Source organism: Falco naumanni, chromosome 11, assembly GCF_017639655.2.
Source record: "Falco naumanni isolate bFalNau1 chromosome 11, bFalNau1.pat, whole genome shotgun sequence".
Taxonomy (NCBI): domain Eukaryota; kingdom Metazoa; phylum Chordata; class Aves; order Falconiformes; family Falconidae; genus Falco; species Falco naumanni.
Window position 1 is genome coordinate 22,918,970 of NC_054064.1, and position 16,914 is coordinate 22,935,883.

The following is a 16,914-nucleotide window of genomic DNA, read 5'->3' on the forward strand; positions in this document are numbered from 1 at the left end:
AGAAATTTTTAAGATAGGTCTCCCTCGAGCCCTTTTCTTCCTTCAAGTTGGTATTTAGCGTGACTTTTACTACTTAAGGAATTTTTTTAGAGCTATATCAACATTATAAATTATGAAGGCACCAGCAGACTCTGACAATTAAATATTTTTATTGTATATTAGAATAAACGACATTTCTTTGCAATGTTATCATTTAGATAATTTTTAATGCCATTTCTCTAATTTCACAATCTGTAAAATACATGCATTGGATTACATTTATGTTCTTTATTAATGTATATTATATGAATTTGCATCCCCAAGAATAAAGCCCTAATGACTCACAAACTGTCTCAAAGTGAGCTAAATAAGATTAAAGAGCTGGTCAGTGACCTTAACAGTCAATTAGGCTATGCATTACTCAGCCCGGTATTTGTGGAGTGTAGAAGGGAAGCAAAAACTCATTAGCTACAATGCTGATGCTTCAAACAAACAAAATTTTTCTAAAACCAGGAACTGGTGGTGTTGCTTAAGTGGAGATGAAAGCACTTACAATCAGTATGTCTTTTTGTGTGTGTGTTTGAAAGTGCTGCTGGTGTGGTCCTGGGGAGTGGAGAAAAGCCTGCTAGTGAGCTTTTGGGCTCAAGGCCTTTTGGAATAGGTCCTGCTGGGCACGGGTGGCGTTGGGTTGGGTGATGGCAGGTGCAGTAGGATGTGGTGCTTAGATTTTGGGGTGCAACATCTGGGAGGTTATGCAAAGACTGCACAAATGGGAGGGCTGATTTCAGAAACCTTGTGTTTCACAGAAGCAGCAGGGCAGAGGAGAATATCTTGGTGTGGCATGTTGCCAGCTTGGCTTTCCTCAAAGGTGAGCCCAGGGTTGGCAAGATTGTATATAGATACACACGGGAGCGTGAGCAGAAAGGCTCTGGGCTGCTGTGCCCACTGAAGAGCAGAGTTTGAAGTCTGCATCCCCTTATTGCACAGCTTAGGAGAGGAGAGATGAAGGGGTGCAGAGTACTCAGACGTACTGCCAGGTCAGATCCCCTGCTCCCCACCAACTCCCCCACCCCTTGCAGGCTCACCTGGCCCATGCAGTCGTCAGTGTGAAACCAGGCTGGCAATGGGCAGCAGGGCTGAGCGCATCCCAGTGATGGGGTAACTGTGAGATGCAAACCTGGACAGTGTCTGAACTGCAGGAGAGTCTCTGTCATCTTTAGGATGACATTTCTTAGCTAATCATCTGCATGTCGTTTTATACTGCGTTTGGAAGCATCTTAGAGCAGTTCTAGGTTGGAGATGGCTGCTTCCTGAGAGGATGCTATGTGATGATGAAACTGAACCAAGAGCAGTGACAACATTACATGAGAGCTGAGCCGGCAGCTTGGTCATGCTGCTCCTCAGCAAAACAGTGGTCCTTGAGGGATTCTTAGTTTTATAGTACTTCTTTTCTGGTATGCGCAGTTATATACGCTTCTAGCTGACCTTGAGTTCTTTTAGTGTTCTTAATGGAAACTCAGGTTTTAGGAAATAAAAGATGACAGCCTCAGTCCATACAAAATGTGGGGTGAAAGTACAGTTTAAGTGGCATGCAATAACATCTCTTAAAAGTGAATCAATGTTTTTGGATATAAATTGGACGGAATCTCCCTGATCTAGGTATTGTTTATCTGCAGAGTTTTCTTTTAAAATAATGTCCTTAATAAAGTCCATCTGATCTGGGAGGGAGGGGGCAGGGGAACCTGGAAAAAAAAAAGTGCACTTTTGCTGTTGAGATGAATGGAGGAAGAAAGAAAAGGAAGCCTTTTCAGTCATGTCAGGCTGAATCTAAAGCATCAAGGAATGATGTTACAGGAGAACCCCTGAAGATAAACTGTAACCTAGATTAGCAGAATACAGATTAAGTTTTCAGGAGTTTGGAGACTGCTGTGCATCCTGAGCAGTCTTTTGACATTTATTTAAACTAAAAGTGTTGTATGGTTGCTCTTCAGGGATACAGAAAAATACCTAAAGTTTCCATTTGAATGTTACAGCCCTGAAGTTAATAAATTTATTGAAGTGAAGACTGCTTGAAAAGATTAAAAAACCCAAACCTAGAATTTTCTGTTTCAACTTGGCTAAGGGAAATACTATATATCTATGTGATTATGGTTTGGAGGATTTTTATACATGCAATGTTATCACTGAAAGTTGGACACCGGATTCACGGTGTAAACTGAGACTTCTGCATGGTTTTCTTCATTCTGACTTTTAAAATATAAAACAGCTGTTATCAGGTCAACATTGTCCACTTATAATTCTTGAAACGTGTTTATTTTTTAATTTATTTGCATTTTGGAAAATGTGATACCATGTTCTAATTTAAGGGGTGTTTTCTGTAATACAGGTTATGGCCCTACAAAATGTTGGCACAAAGCTTATGTGATTCAAAGCGATTTGATTGTGTGTTAATGCCACAGTGGCTGGAACATATTAATATTTAATGCAAAACAGCAAGTTACCCGTTACTTTTCTCTGTAATATGGTGAACAGTATTTTCTGGTTATATTTAAATGACAGCCTTGAAAGGGCATTGGCTGAATTAATTGGTGTAGCTCAGCATTCTTTATGTATGGCTATATTTTTTTTTTTTTTTACTTAAAAAGTCTTTACAGGTCGTTTTATCTTATGAATGAGTGGAGTGCTTTAATATATTGGAGCCCAAAGGGCATGACTGCTGGCCATTTACCTGGTTTCGTGTTTTGTGTGCTGGAGAATGCATGTGGAGAGGGAAGGGTGGAGTTTAAAGGTCCAAATTGGGACTAGTAAAATTCCCATCTGCTTTGAAGGTGTGCTTTAGCTGTCTACAGGGATGGTCTCAAAAGTGTATTTATGAAAAAGAGCATCAGCAGAAGCTGGAGATGTTACAAGATTTAACCATCTTTGCAAAATTAAACATGAGCTTTAGCCCTCTGGTCTTTTTCATTTCCTTTTCTATTATATAATCAGTATATTGGTAGGTGGCTTTTGTTTTGTCACTTAACCTATTTAATTAATTTAGCTATCTAAGAGTTAGGCAATAAAGGTAGAATCACCATAACTGGCAGCGTAACCTTGTCATCCCACAGAGTCAGCACTTGCTTACACTCTGATGCAATGGCTTTGAATAGCTGCCACCCTGTGTGTGTGTTTTTTAAACCCAAGACAAGTGCTGAACTCATTAAAAATACATGCTACATAAGTTAATGTGCATAAGTTTTAGGACTGAGATCTCCTTTGAGGATACATTTAATTCTAATTAACTCAGTTTCATTCTATCTACTATCAGCATAGGTTTGGCTGAAACCCGCCAGTATTGGTTAGTCTTCTGGTTTGAAGTGGAGCCCAGCGGGATGGCAGATGAAAACCTACACAGTTGTAGCTGTGCTGGGGTTCCCGGTGCCTGTGCCAGCTCCCGGGGCTGTGCCAGGCGTGAGCACATGTGAGAAATGGCTGTGCCATTCCTGGGGGCAGTGTGCCACACCATCCTACCGTCCTCACGGGCAAAACTCTGGATTTCTGGAGGCCTGAAATAATGAGGTTTGCTGAGCTCCGATGGAACGATTGCATGATACCAAACTCCTGTGACTAAAATAGTCTGAATTTTTCCACTAATAAGGAACAGCAGCAGAGGCTATCAGTATTTTCACTGATAGTGAAAAAGTCTGGCTTTTTTTTCTCTGTTCGTACCTTCTTTCTATTCATCATTAAACCAAGGATGATTTTCAAGGATTCTGCTAATTATGATCTGTTTTTCAGAGGAGGCAGGCAGCGAGACGGGGATTACTGATGGCTGCATTTGTAGTAAGAGCGAGTACAAGCGTACAGGGAGCTGAAATACTGGGTGGGTTTTTTTGGCCCAACAGCGCTGGAAATCAAGCTTTGTCCAGTAGAGCAGGTTTCACTGAAAGCTGATGATAGTATTTTGTGACAGAAGGTCTTCATGGCATCACTGGGAGAAAATACTCACAGATCCATATTCAAGAGTAGAGTGCTGTGCTTTGTGTAACTGGAAGAATGTATGGATTTGTTGCATTTTCATCACAGCTAGCAAAAGAAAGCTGTTTTTTCCTCTTCTTTTTGACTGGTACTAGGGTCTTATTTTTGCAAAAGGATTTTCTAGGTAGAAGCATCAGGTGAAATGGATTGTGGATTTAAACACTGGGAGGGAGGGGGGAACCACCACCTGGCAGTTTCTGAGTGTTCATCATTTCCTGAAAATTGGACCTTTTAAAGTGTTTCAGGTTGGGTACACTAGAAATTGAGGCATTCAAATCACTAACTGCTTTTGAGAATGACAGCCAGAATCTCCATTAACATTGCATCTTCTGCCTAGGGGATCACAGAGCAGAGACTGATGTGTCTTTGAGGATGGAAATGGAGCAGTTTAAGAAGTTACTGTGCTTCAGCTGAGATGTGGTAACAGCACACAACTGTGTCTAGTTCATTTTGCTGAAAAACAAAATAGAAATCACAGAGGATGATCCAAGGCTGTCTGTTTTGCTTTGCATAGAAGCAGGCTAGCTATGCTCCTGTAATAAGTTGCCATGTCTCAGCTACAAGGATGGTAATTTCCAGGTGATGAAAGGTAAATTATAGCTAGAACAGGTGGGTGCATTAAAATTGTAATGTGCTTCAAGATACCTGTCTGTGCTCATGGAGGAGTGGGACTTGCTGTGCTGGTTTGGACCAGTGGTCAGCCTAATGCTGTGCCCTACCCCTGGCAGTGATCAGTGCCAGATAACTGAGGCAGTGTACAGGAAATCATGCATTTGATTATCAAATGTTTTATCCGCTGGAGAAGTGTTGGGTTTTTTTTTAATGTATCAAACCAAAACAGACTGGTTTAGTCACTGAAAGAGTTCCTTCTATAATGCAGTTAAATTTCTCTTTAAATCTTTCTTTGCAGACAAGGAGTTTATTGACATTTCTTAATGTTTTCCCTTCAGACATCTCAGCTGAGGGTTGGTTTAAGCCAATTACAGTCTTTAATCTGGCTTGGGTTTGGTGGTGGTTTTTCTTTTCGTTTCCTTTTTTTCTTTTTTTTTCTTTTTTTACTGCATGTTGTTTGTTTTTGGTTTTGGGTTTTTTTTTTTGGTATTATTATTTGTTGTGTTTGGTTTTATTTTAAATACTCTTTTGCATCTCCAAAAAGCCAGAGTCATGGTAGATGAATAGTCTGGGGCTTGGGGTTTTTTTCTCTAACATTATAGCTGAAAGATAAAATACTAAATGGGTTTCATGTAGTTATCGTATTGCTTGAGTGTGTCTTCATATTAATTAAAAGGAATTTAAACAAGGTGATATGAGTAAAGTGCAGAGTAGGAAAAGGATAGATCAGAAAAAGCAGATAAGATAGGTGTATTCAAATACTCAGAGCCTGATGAAATTCGCCCTAGGGTACATCAGCAACTAGCCAGGCAACCTTTGAACCATTTACAATTATCTTTTAGAAATTGTGAAGAGCAAGAGAGGTCCTGGAGGACTGAAAAGGGCAAATGCAGTACCTGCCTTTGAAAAAGGGAGATCCAGGGAGTTATAGAGTAGTTATTTTAACTGCAGTGCTTGGAGAATTGGAACAAAATTTTTAATCAGTTTCTAGGAATCTGGAGAATAAGATGATGATGATGAGGACTGGGGGGAGTGGTACCTGTGATGTTACTTGGACTTCAGTAACTTTTGACATAACCTCTTGTGGCATTTCTGTGGAATAGGGAAATAGATGTATTTAATTAGAAGTAAACAAATAACTGTTTAAAGACAGTGCTTGAAGAGTAGTTACCTATAACTTGCTGTGAAAACCAGAGAAGAAGGGGGGTGGCATGAGGTATTGTGTGAATACACCCCTGTTTGTCTTGGGCTGAGCTTTATTTGCTGTTCTCTTTACTGATGTGGGCAAGGGAATACTTATTAAATCTCCAAGTAAGCCCAAACTGAGAGAGGCTCAAGCATTGTGAAGGATAATTCAGAATGAAATGGCTACAGTAGATTGAAAAAACATTTGGAAATTTGCAGCGTATAACTTAATGAGCTGAAATAAGGAAATCCAGAATGATGAGGACGTGGCTAGGCTGCACAGCTGTGGAAGAGCACTTTGAGACATGTGCTGGATCACCACCTATGCACCAGCTAAGAGCTGCAGAGAGGACAGCCTCCATCTGGAGTGTATTAAGAGGGCTGTAATTAAAAGTAATGGTTCTGCCGTGGTCAGCGCTGCTCAGGCCCTAAATGCGGAGCTGTGTCCAGCTGCAAGGATGTACACTGGGGAGCATGGGTTGGCTGAGGGCATCCCCAGGTGGGGCTGGGGTCCGGAGGACAGATGAGATAGGGAGGTTTTTGGAGCTGGGTCCGATCAGCCTGTAGATTAGGAGACCAAGTGATCAGTTGGTGTCTTGACCAAGGGATGTACAAGAGGTTCTCCCAGTTTGTGGCAAAGCTGTAACTGTGATCCCACTGGTGAACACAAGTATGAGAAAGGCATCGATGACTTCGGAAAGGTGCCAAAACCTGGAGAGAATCAGGCAGAGTACTGTGGCTGGCTGGGGACTGGAGCAGGAGATGTGCAAGCAGGGTCCCAAGGAGCAGTGCTTCCTGAGCCCGGGGAGGGGGGTCTGACTGCAGTCACCCACCTCGAGTGGGCAGCTGGCATGACGGCAGTGTCTGACTCTTCTAGGGGGAGCCTAGGGAAGGGAAAAGAGGCTAAGTCTGCAGGATGCAGCAAAGGAAGTTCCAAAAGTTCAGCTTCAGAGTAGAAGAGCACTGGAACAAGGATCTAGAAAGTTTGTGGCACCTCTGTCTTTGGTGGTACTCAAAAGTCAACTGAGCAAGGCTCTGGACAACGTGGTCTGACTTCAGAGTTAGCTCTGCTGTGAGCAGGGCTTTGGACTAGGGACCTGCAGAGGTCCCTTCCCACCTGCTTTGTTCTGAGGTTAAATAAACTACTTCCATACTCCTTTTTTGGTTTGGTGGTTTTTTTGTTTTTGTTTTTATTTAAAGAGAATGACATTTTTGAGTGATAGGTCTCTCAGGTCAGTGTCAGTGCTCCTCCAGGTTATGTTGATCAGTGGTTCAGAAGGGCCAGGTATTACCGAGATTGCTTCCTTTTGAGTAGTGTCTCTTAATAATGTAAAAATGTTTGTTTTCTCAATCAGGCTTCAAGAGGAAACACTGTAATCAAATGTTGAAATTTCTTCAGTGCTTCAGCATTTTCTTTTGTTAGAAACAGCAGTGTGTTTTCTAGGATACAGGTGCTTAAATTCACAGCCTTTAAGAAACCTTTGCATCTAGCACATGGATTAGATCGGGTGCTCAAAGATGATTGTTGCCTTGTAATATAATAAACATGTACCTAATCAGAGAAGCTGATTATTTCCCATCACAATAAATAGAAAACATGTGATCAATGACTTCAGCATCTATTTCTTTTTAGTGTTTTGCAAAAGTAATAGGTATGAGCTTGTAATAGTCATACACAATCACTAACACGCAGTGGTTAAATATTAATTTACATTGGCTGTGTTTAAAGATTGAGAACAGCTCTTAGGTAACGAAATGTTAACTCTCTCAAGTTCCATCAAGTTTGTAAAGTGACATCTAGAAGGGGATCATGTTCCTTTTCAGAGTGGTGGTCTGTTGCATGAACCGTAGCAATGATTAATTTATTTTTTTTCCTGGGTTAGAATATTGATAAATCAACACTAAGGCTTTGGTCGAGGTCTGATTTAATCACTTAAAACATACACAGGCTGCTTGACGGCTGACTGCATAAAGCATCCCTGAACACTAATGATCTGTCTTGCTCATCTGTCCCCATTTCCTTAATCATGCTGATGTGTGTTTTTTTTTTTTTTTTGTTTTGTTTTGTTTTGGTTTTGAACTGGTGCCATTAAGCTGACAAGGCAACCTTGTTCAGAGGTGCGGCAGTCGAGGGGTTATTTCCCATGATAGCTGTGACAGTCTGTAGGGGCACGTAGTTATGGAGCTGCCCCATCCTCCCTCTTGGGACAGTCTCTCCTGGCACTTGCCCAGTGCCACAGGGACTTTGGGCCATATGTGTAATCTCAGTTAATTGTGTTAGATATTTGTTCTCCTTGTTTAATGTTTGTTAAAGTCTTGTAAATGAAGTTGCTACGATGTGAAACTTCATGGTCTCCAGGTTTTGAATGATCCCGCTTACCTTGTTGACTTTCTTCCAGGCTGTTTCTTGTGGTGGTTCTGCTTTGCTGGCCAGCATGCAGGAGTGGCGAGCAGGGCTTTTGTCTGAGTTTTACGTGAAGTCAGTGACTCCAGATGGCAAATACCATTTTATGCTGTTGTAAAAGGAATTTTGTTTAAATGAAGTTGTTTCACATGCGACTGGGTTGAGGTTTTTTGGAAGTTTCACTTTATTTGTTTATTTGAGGAGCACAAATTGTTGGTGTTGGGAGAGCCTAACTGATGAGGTACACAAAGAAGGGCTGCTGCTACAGATGTTATGACAAGAACATCATACTTTTTTGCTGGATAGCAGAGTGACTGATGGGCTGTAGACATTCCTGACACTGCCTGACAGAAAGGGTTATTTTATCTGAAAACAGTGCAGTTACAGATGAGAGAGCTCCTGAAAAACATCACTCACTTTTACTAGCGACATCCATCACTTCCTAATTATGGGTGCTTTCAGGTGGAGAAACCAGTTCTTCCCATTGCTCCTCTGAAGCTTTTCTTGTCACTATGGTAGCAGTGTACGTTTAAAGTTGGTCCTTTATCCAGGGGCAGAGGGACCTGTGGATTAGATTAACACACATTGGTGTCTGTATGAGTTAAGATGGGTATCATGCTGTTATGGGGATGGCAGTGGCCAGCGACTATGGAGAATGAATAAGACTTTGTAGTTTAACCGCCTACTTTGAACCACAGAAGATCTGTTAAACTTTTTTGTTTGGAAGTCAGGAATTTTCATTGTCCTTTGAAAAGCTGAATTGGAGCAGAGCGAATCATGAGTGGTGAAGTGAGAAAGCAGAGATACTTGTTTAGAAACAGGAGAGAGTCTCTGAATCTGTTTTCCAACATGTGCACGCACGTTGGGGTGTGTGTCACTCCCATGGACAGTCCAGCAGCTCTCACCCTTCTGGATGTCCCTGGGGAGCCTTGGCCATGGCACATTCTTCCCCAGCCTCTGCTGGCTGCTGACTCTGGCTACCTCCAAGCATGGGAGAGGGAAGGGTCTTCCTGGGCTCCTGGCCTGGGGAGGGGCAACTGGCCGAGCTGCCTGCTCACCACAGGCGCTGGGCTGAGGGCACTGCCAAGACAGAAACTCGGGTGGCTTTTTTCCAAAATGCTGAATTTGCCTCACTTTTTCTCGCTGAATTTCTTGGTCCTGGTACCATACTTCAGAATTTTCAGAAAGCTGTATATTATTTTTTTTTTTTTTTTGGAAAGCCACATTTTTGGTGCAGTCTCTGGCACTGCCTAGAGATCTGGTGCCAATTCCAAGCTCTCTGCTGCTTCCTGGCATCAGAGCAGACGTTGGCAGCTGTGTCCATTTTACAATGGCCTAATTGATTGGAAATTGTCATATCCACAAGAGCCCTTTGCATGGCTGGGTATCGTACGCTCTGGTTTGCTTTGGCCCACCTTCTGTGTGGGGCTCAGATCTTCAGCTGGGCTCTTCATAGATTTGTTTTCTTTTGCGATGCTAAAAAATTCTCATCTCACAGTCTTACAGCAAGAGCAGGGCAGGTGATTTACTTTCTCTGTGTGCTACTGTTTACATACAGATAAAAATAACAGTTGGTTGAAGTATTGTTTGTTTTTATGTATAGATGTGCCATGTGCTCCACCCAGGAGTGTGCTTCTCTGCCTAGATTTCTTTGTATATTTACTTTGTGTGTCAGATCAGACCACAGGTATGGAGATGGTGAGGATACCATGGTGATATGGTCAGTATAGGTGCCTCTGTGTGTGGTGTGGTCCAGGAGGAATAAATGAGTGTTTTCAAAATTGCTGTTTAATTCCAATGACTCTGTAGATGGCAAAGTATTTACAGTTGCTGAAATAATCTGTGCTGCCTTTTCACTTTGAAGAGTAGGTGCCTTGTAGCCCTTCCCTGGCTGTCAGTAATAGCAGTAATTAAACACACCTGGTAATGACAAACAGACCTGATTCACCTGCTGCCGAGGACACTGACATCCTGAGGTCGGGAGCACCCGTTGCTGTTTCATATGAGCCCTCAGTTTTGAACACAAGCTCAAGGTTGAAAGCACAGCCCATAGGTAAGGTGGGAGTGGATGGCTGTGTTCTCTGAATACATCCCTGGCTTCCTCCTGGGAAGTGGAAGTAGGATGGCCAATGTCCTGTTGAATTCAGTTGGTATTTTGTCATTTCCCTTTTATCCTTAATTTTGTACTACTCTAGCAGGGCCTTTTTGCAAGAAGACACAATGGTATCATCTGTTTGAAAGATCAGATTGAAATCATCAGATTGAAAGAGGGAGTCCAAATGAGATGAAAAGTAGTTTAAAACAAGAAGTGTAGGTTTGGTGATGCTGCAGTCCCCAGACTTGCCAAAGCTTCTAACACCCCAGGCGCTGGTTGTGGATGATCATCACCCACAGGCTGGAGCTTCAGGGTTCTGGAAATGGCTCTGGACATCTTGGAACACTGAGTAAAAACCCCAAATGTTACTGCGCTTCTGGAGAAAGAAGTGAATTGTGCAGATGACCAAGTTCATTTTTTGCTGAAAGTATGAGCTGATTTACTGTTGGTGCGAAGTGGGATGGGACACAACGCCACCCTCACCCCAAAACCTGAAATACCCCATGTCCGCTTTTTTGAGGTCTGAAGGACTGAAATGGATCGTTATCCATCAACTTCCCAAAGGCTAACTTGTGGCGAAGGTGGTGTCAGAGCAGAGGCTTTTGCAGGAGAAGTGTGGGAAAGCCCATCTGTCAATATTGTTCTTGCTGCTTTTACAAATTGAAAGTCTGGGAATTGTCTCTGCTGCAGGTAAAGCTGGTTTCAGGCCCTTGTGTGCAGATATTTTATTGAAGTGAGACATGAATGCTCTAGGGGAAAACGGCATTGTGAGATAAAGGGCTCTGATACATGCATATAGCTTAAATGTCATCTTACAAGAAAGATAAAGCAGATGTTAATTGTAAAACTGTACTTCATGTACATTTTTTCTTATTAATTTCATCTAGTTCAGCATACCAGAACACATGTGACTGCTGTGTTTATCCATCCTAAAAATGTTCACAGTTTTGTGATTATGCAGATACATACTTTTAATAGAAGGGAGAGTAGATTCAGTAGTCTCTGATTAGAGAGAATATTTTCTTCCAAGATTAAGAGGCTGAAGTAACAGTCGATTTTTATCATTTGTTTTGAAGGAGAGAATTGCAGGTACACATGTTTTTTTAAAGCATTAGATAAGCGGTCTGACTGGAATAGCAGTTTTAATCTGTTTTAATGATGTTTTTCCAATATGAAAGGGGCCAAGAGATGCGTAAGTCTAAAGGTCTACTGGTAATTGTTGAAGTGATGGGAGTTGTTTACAGAACATACAGTAACTGGATGGTTGCCTCTCGCTAAGAGTGTATACGTGACCTTTGTTCTCAGTTTAAAGTATAATTAAGGAATACGTGCCTCTCTATTTAAAACCAATAAAATCATCCCATTTGCAGGCTGTGAGGTATTTAAGGATGGTGGATATGGATGAAGCATTTCAGCGAGTGTTGGTGTTAACTGTTTTGTTATTTACTGATGTTGTGATGCCCTTCTCCAGTGCAGCTATAATGAGGTCAAATCACATCTTTTATTAAATGTTACTCATACAAGTGAGGGTAGTGGCTTGTTATCTCATCTGTGTAGGTAAGACACTCATCTTTTTCAGGTGATCCTAAAGAAGAAACGAAGAAATCGTGGCCTGGTCTGCCTTTTGCCTGTGGTGCATGCCAGGACTTTTGCAGACTTGTTACAGAGATATTAAACAGGCTTTACTTTTTATCTCGCTCTGCTAGTAAGGCCATGCGCTTTAAACACGTATCCAACTGTAGAAACCTCAGAGGAAAAAAACAGGGCAAATCACTCCTGAAATCCTTCAAGACTGACTCTTAATTCTTTATATTGTTCCTTAATGTCTGGTATTTCTGGGGCTGTCAGGGTTAATGCTGGTCACTTTGTGACAGTCTTTTTTAATCTTTTGGTTTTAAATGTCAAGTGGAAGCTTTTTGTTGCTCTGGTGTTTGGTGCTGTGTGTCTGCATCCCCCATCTTACACATGGGAAACGTAGGGAATATGTGACACGTGGCAGTAGCAGGTTTAAAAAGACCAGCTGGGAGCTGCTCGGAGGTTTTGAAAGTGAAAATCTCGTGTGCTAGATGCCTTTCACAAAGCTGTGCTGTTAGTCTGGGACCCGTAGGAGAGAAGCACTTGCACTATGCTCAGGGCAGCTGTGAAGACTGTCACTGGGGCACTGGTGGTGGCAGGTCCCTGGTGCTCCCCATGCTGCTCTGCTGGTCTCATCCCTTCATGCCCAGCTTTGCCGCTGGCCCCTGCCTGGAGGGATGTTTTGCCTTCACAGTGCTATCTCACTTCATGTCATGCCTCTTTACTCCCCAGCAGCAGCATCAGAGCCGTGCGGATGGGTTTGACGGAGAAGGGTATTCACTGCTGCCCAGGCACGGGGATGGTCCAAGTGTGCTGGTGCTTTGGTGGGGTGGGCACACAAGGAAAGTGCTGGTGAAACGCCCTCGTCCTCAGCCCTGGCCCTGCCATGCTGTGCTGGCTCTGCAACAGTTGAACCGTGGTGACCCGCAGTGTGGTTGGGACATGATTTTCTGGTCACAATCAAATTAACGAAAATATTTCTAATAATGTGTGTATGTGCACAAATATGTACTTATTTAGCAGGTGTAGTGTTTGAAGTACAAACTATGAAAGGGCTAATGTAACACTCTTTAAACAGAGGAGGCAAGCAGGGGATATTTCTTAATTTAACCTCTTTGAGCTGGATTGTGAAATCTGATAAACAGCTACGCTACCTTGGAGTACCGGACGAAAAAAGCATCACTAAATAGGGGAAAAGACCTGAAAACAAATATCCCGGCTTAGTCCTCTTATAGCAGTATATCAGCCGGAAAGAAACGAAAGCTCTTTGTAAGGTGTTAAGCAGTAGAATTATGAGGAATGGGTATTTCCTTACCATCCATACAGCCATGGTTAGCTGTTGACTTGGGAAAAGGCCTTTGGTGTGACAAAGTCTGGGTTTTCCTTGTGAGGAGGGAACTCTAGACCTACTGTCAGTGCTGTGCACTATGGTGCAAACCTCCCTTTCTAAGGCTTGGTAATAAATAGAAAATTGACAACTTAAGAGTGTTGTTTTGTTGTTGTTTTTTAATTATATTTTTTGACCCACTTGGAGACATGAAAATCTAGCCAGGAATCTTTCTCATCTCTTGTTACTGCCTAAGATTAATGCCCAGACCCTTTTAAAGGCCATTAGTACAAGGAACAGAAGTTAAAAGAAAACAAAGTCTCATTTTCAGTTGCTTTCCCAGTTATTCATTTTGGATTCAGCGCATGAACAACTTGTAGTTCACTGTGGGGCTGAGTCGCAGGATCAAGGCTACAATGGAGGCATTGTGATCACCTTTCTCTCCCTGCCACCCTGCGCAGTCGAGTTGAAATCCTGCTTTTTGGCATCCAGGCTGTTGCTTTGGTGACCAATTATGACTCCAGAAGTATACATTGTGGTCTCGCTGAATAGCTGAAAGAGTGTAAGGAAAAAGATAAATGTGTTCAAACACAGCTCTGTTTTGCAAGCCTTCAAGGTGATTCAGAATAGAGTTGTTGGTGTGTTTGATTTAACGTGGTGTATCAGTGTAGTGTTAGGAATTCAAATGTCAGTGTTACAAATCCAGAAAACGTAATTAAAAGTGATTTAACACTCTGAATGTTGTGGCCTTTACATATACATTATAATTATAATTTTTAGTAGCATGGAGTTCTCGGTTTCACTAAGCAGTGCTGTTTCTCTGCAATTATTTAATTTTAGAAACAGTTATGTGTTAATCACGCAAACCTTTGCTTTCTAGAAACGCAAGATGCAATCTGTAATTCTGGGTTTAATGGACACATCTTGTGCTCCTTGGTCTTGTTGATGGTCCTGAAAGTCTTCATGTGAATCCAGCAAGTTTGTATAAAGTCTTTCTAGAATGGAGGGGAAGCTTTATGCCAGTGATGTGGCAGGGATGAAAGAATAGCAATGGTAAGTTCTGTTAGCATTTGGATATAGCAGCCCTTTCACAGGTAAAGGAAGAAAAATTGCCAGATTAGTGTGCAAATAGAAGAAAAATGTGTGGTTTCAAGGAAAAGAATCACATGTGCTAGTTGCACAAAATCTTTCTTTGAATGCTTTCAGCAGTGGTATTTGCAGGATTCCTTCTTTGCTTCCCATGGCACTTAATCTCTGCTTTACTTTGTGTGGTTGGTGAGGTCCTTGGGTCGGTGATTTCTTTGTGTTCAGACACCCCTGTCCATGCCACTCATGCTCACAAGTGACAACTGTAATGATTTAATGACTCTCCTGTAACGTGCTGATACCACAAGTTACTAATGCTCCTTGCGGGCTAATGAGCGTGTCCGTTCTCCATGCTGGGTGGATTGCTTTGTTTGTCCTCCCTATAAATTAGCGTTTATACTCCCTTGATAAAAGAAAAAGCACTCCAAACATGTTCAAAGTGAAAACGCTTGTAGATCTGGCAGGCATTACAATATCACTAATAGCAGCGGATACTTAAGCAGCCTATTTTCATAATCCCGCAGGTAGTTGTTAAGAGCATTTTCTCCTACTGGGAGAATATCTATCCCTCTGCTGAACTTCTTGTCAGCTATCACCATATTTATGACCTTAATGGAGTTTCCAGCAATCACACCAAGATATAGTAGGCCCTGTGTATATCCATGTTTCTGTATTTTATTTTACATCCAGTAGTACCTCATGTTGCCGTAGATGAGATATTTGGGTCGCATTTGTACTGGTAGCATAGACTTTTCCCATGTCCTCGTAAACGTTCCTTCTTTGATGGTTGATCTGTACTAAATTTAGATGAGCTTTTAGTTGCATTTTGCTCCTTTAAATGAGACTATTCTCTTGGGCTAGATGGCATCTGCTACTGAAGTAGTACCTAGGGCAGAATTAGTAAGTCAGTCATTTCAGTGCGTTTCCCCAAAATCCTGGTGTGTGGAAGAGAATAGATTGGCAAATCGGTAACTTCTCTCTAGGGTTTATGGAAATTACCAAGTCAATTATATAGCCCAGGAAAGCTGTATAGTGCAGCTTGTTTTCTTTTCCTTGTATAGTTTTTAAATACATTGTGACAGTTTTGAACTGGGAATAGTGTTTTAAGAGGAGACACTTTGGTGCCACTGGGAGCACAAATGAGGTGGTGCTGAAGAACCAGATTGTATAAAGAGGATTTCAGATGCTCATAGTGAAGACCATACTCATTGGTGATACAGGAATAACAAGTATGTTGCAAGTCAGATTACTTCATTCTCATTATTTCAAAACAAAAGTTACCTGGGATACATATTCTTATTTTGATCAATAAGCCAATCTAGCTAATTGTCAAAGTTTTCATCCAGGAAAGCCTAAGCCTTCAGAATTAAACATCTGTTGCTGAAATCTGAGCCTCTGATCCCTCTAATCACTTAAGTAAAGGAAGAGAGAAAGAAAATATTCTCCATGTTACTTATTTTACCAAATACCCTTTTCCCACTGTTTCATCATTATTTTTTGCATGTCAATCAGTAATTTGTAGGCTCTAAGAGGTGGCATAGGGGCCCTAATTACACGGTGTGTTTGTAACGTATCAAAGCTGTGCAAAACCAAGTATTTTGGTAGGGTACAGCCTTACTGCCTTGAAGACCAGTTGTCCAGGAAGCATCATCCAAGGACTGGATGCAAAGCATGTGCCACCTCGTTGTTCTCGTCAGAGTTTGCTGATGAACGCTTTGCTCTGAATAAATCGGAAAAAGTTTAATGAAGTTTCAAGAATATAATTTGCTTTCCATGGGCTGTTCTCCATTGTTGTCCCCAGTTGTTGGGGAATTACAGGTCCTGTCTTGCCTCCGCACTGGCATCAGCTGTGATTCCCAGGTCAAACGACAGGGCAGAGAGAGACTGCGAAAGGAGGCAAATTCTCAAAGGCATCTTTTCAAATTCTCATTAATAGGTCGTTATCAGATGTAGCTGTGCTGCTTGAAGGAACTTAGACCGTGTAAGTTGTCAATCCTGAAATCTTCTGTTTCCTTTTTCAGTCAGTCGCTTGGTGAGGAAGTGTGTGACAGTGGCTCTTATCTGAAAGATGAGTAGAAGGTCCTCAGTGTTGTGCTGAAACAGCATTTACCATAAGATTCTCCTTCTTGAAGAGCTGGCAAAGGCTTTAACCTCCTGGAAATGTTGATGATGAGGGAGGAGCACCGCTTTGGCTGTGGAAGGGTGCTGGTGCTTTCCTTAAAGGGTGTTTTCTGCAGAGGACATAGGTTTTACGATTTTTTTTTTCTGGTGTTCTTGAAATACAACCATAGACCCTGGATGGGATATTATTTTGCAGAAGAAAATCAATCAAAATAGTGCCTTGAAATCTTTTTTAGAGGTTAGTAAGTACTTTACGGTATGCAGTAACTGGGCTGCCATGTGTAGTTAGAATGTTTCTTCCAAAGGCGACCAGGGCTTTGGCAATCTCTGCCCATCTCCTCCTGCTTGCTCCAGACCTGCTTCATCACTAGCAGTGGGGCAATAAATCAGAAGTCTGCTTCAGGTTAGAGAATTGTTGTCTTTTCCCCCCCTTTTGTTTGCTTTTAACTAAGATTGTTTCCCTGATCCAATCCACAGCACAAAACTGTACTGATGCAGCCAGGGAGGTGACTG

At 41.9% G+C, this 16,914-nt stretch overlaps 1 protein-coding gene across 14 annotated transcripts in view; it reads left to right on the top strand.

Moving 5' to 3' along the window:
* The window catches only part of PTPRF (protein tyrosine phosphatase receptor type F), a 391,845-nt gene that overhangs the window by 93,774 nt on the left and 281,157 nt on the right, over nt 1–16,914 (top strand). The gene's annotated exons all lie outside the window — the stretch shown is intronic.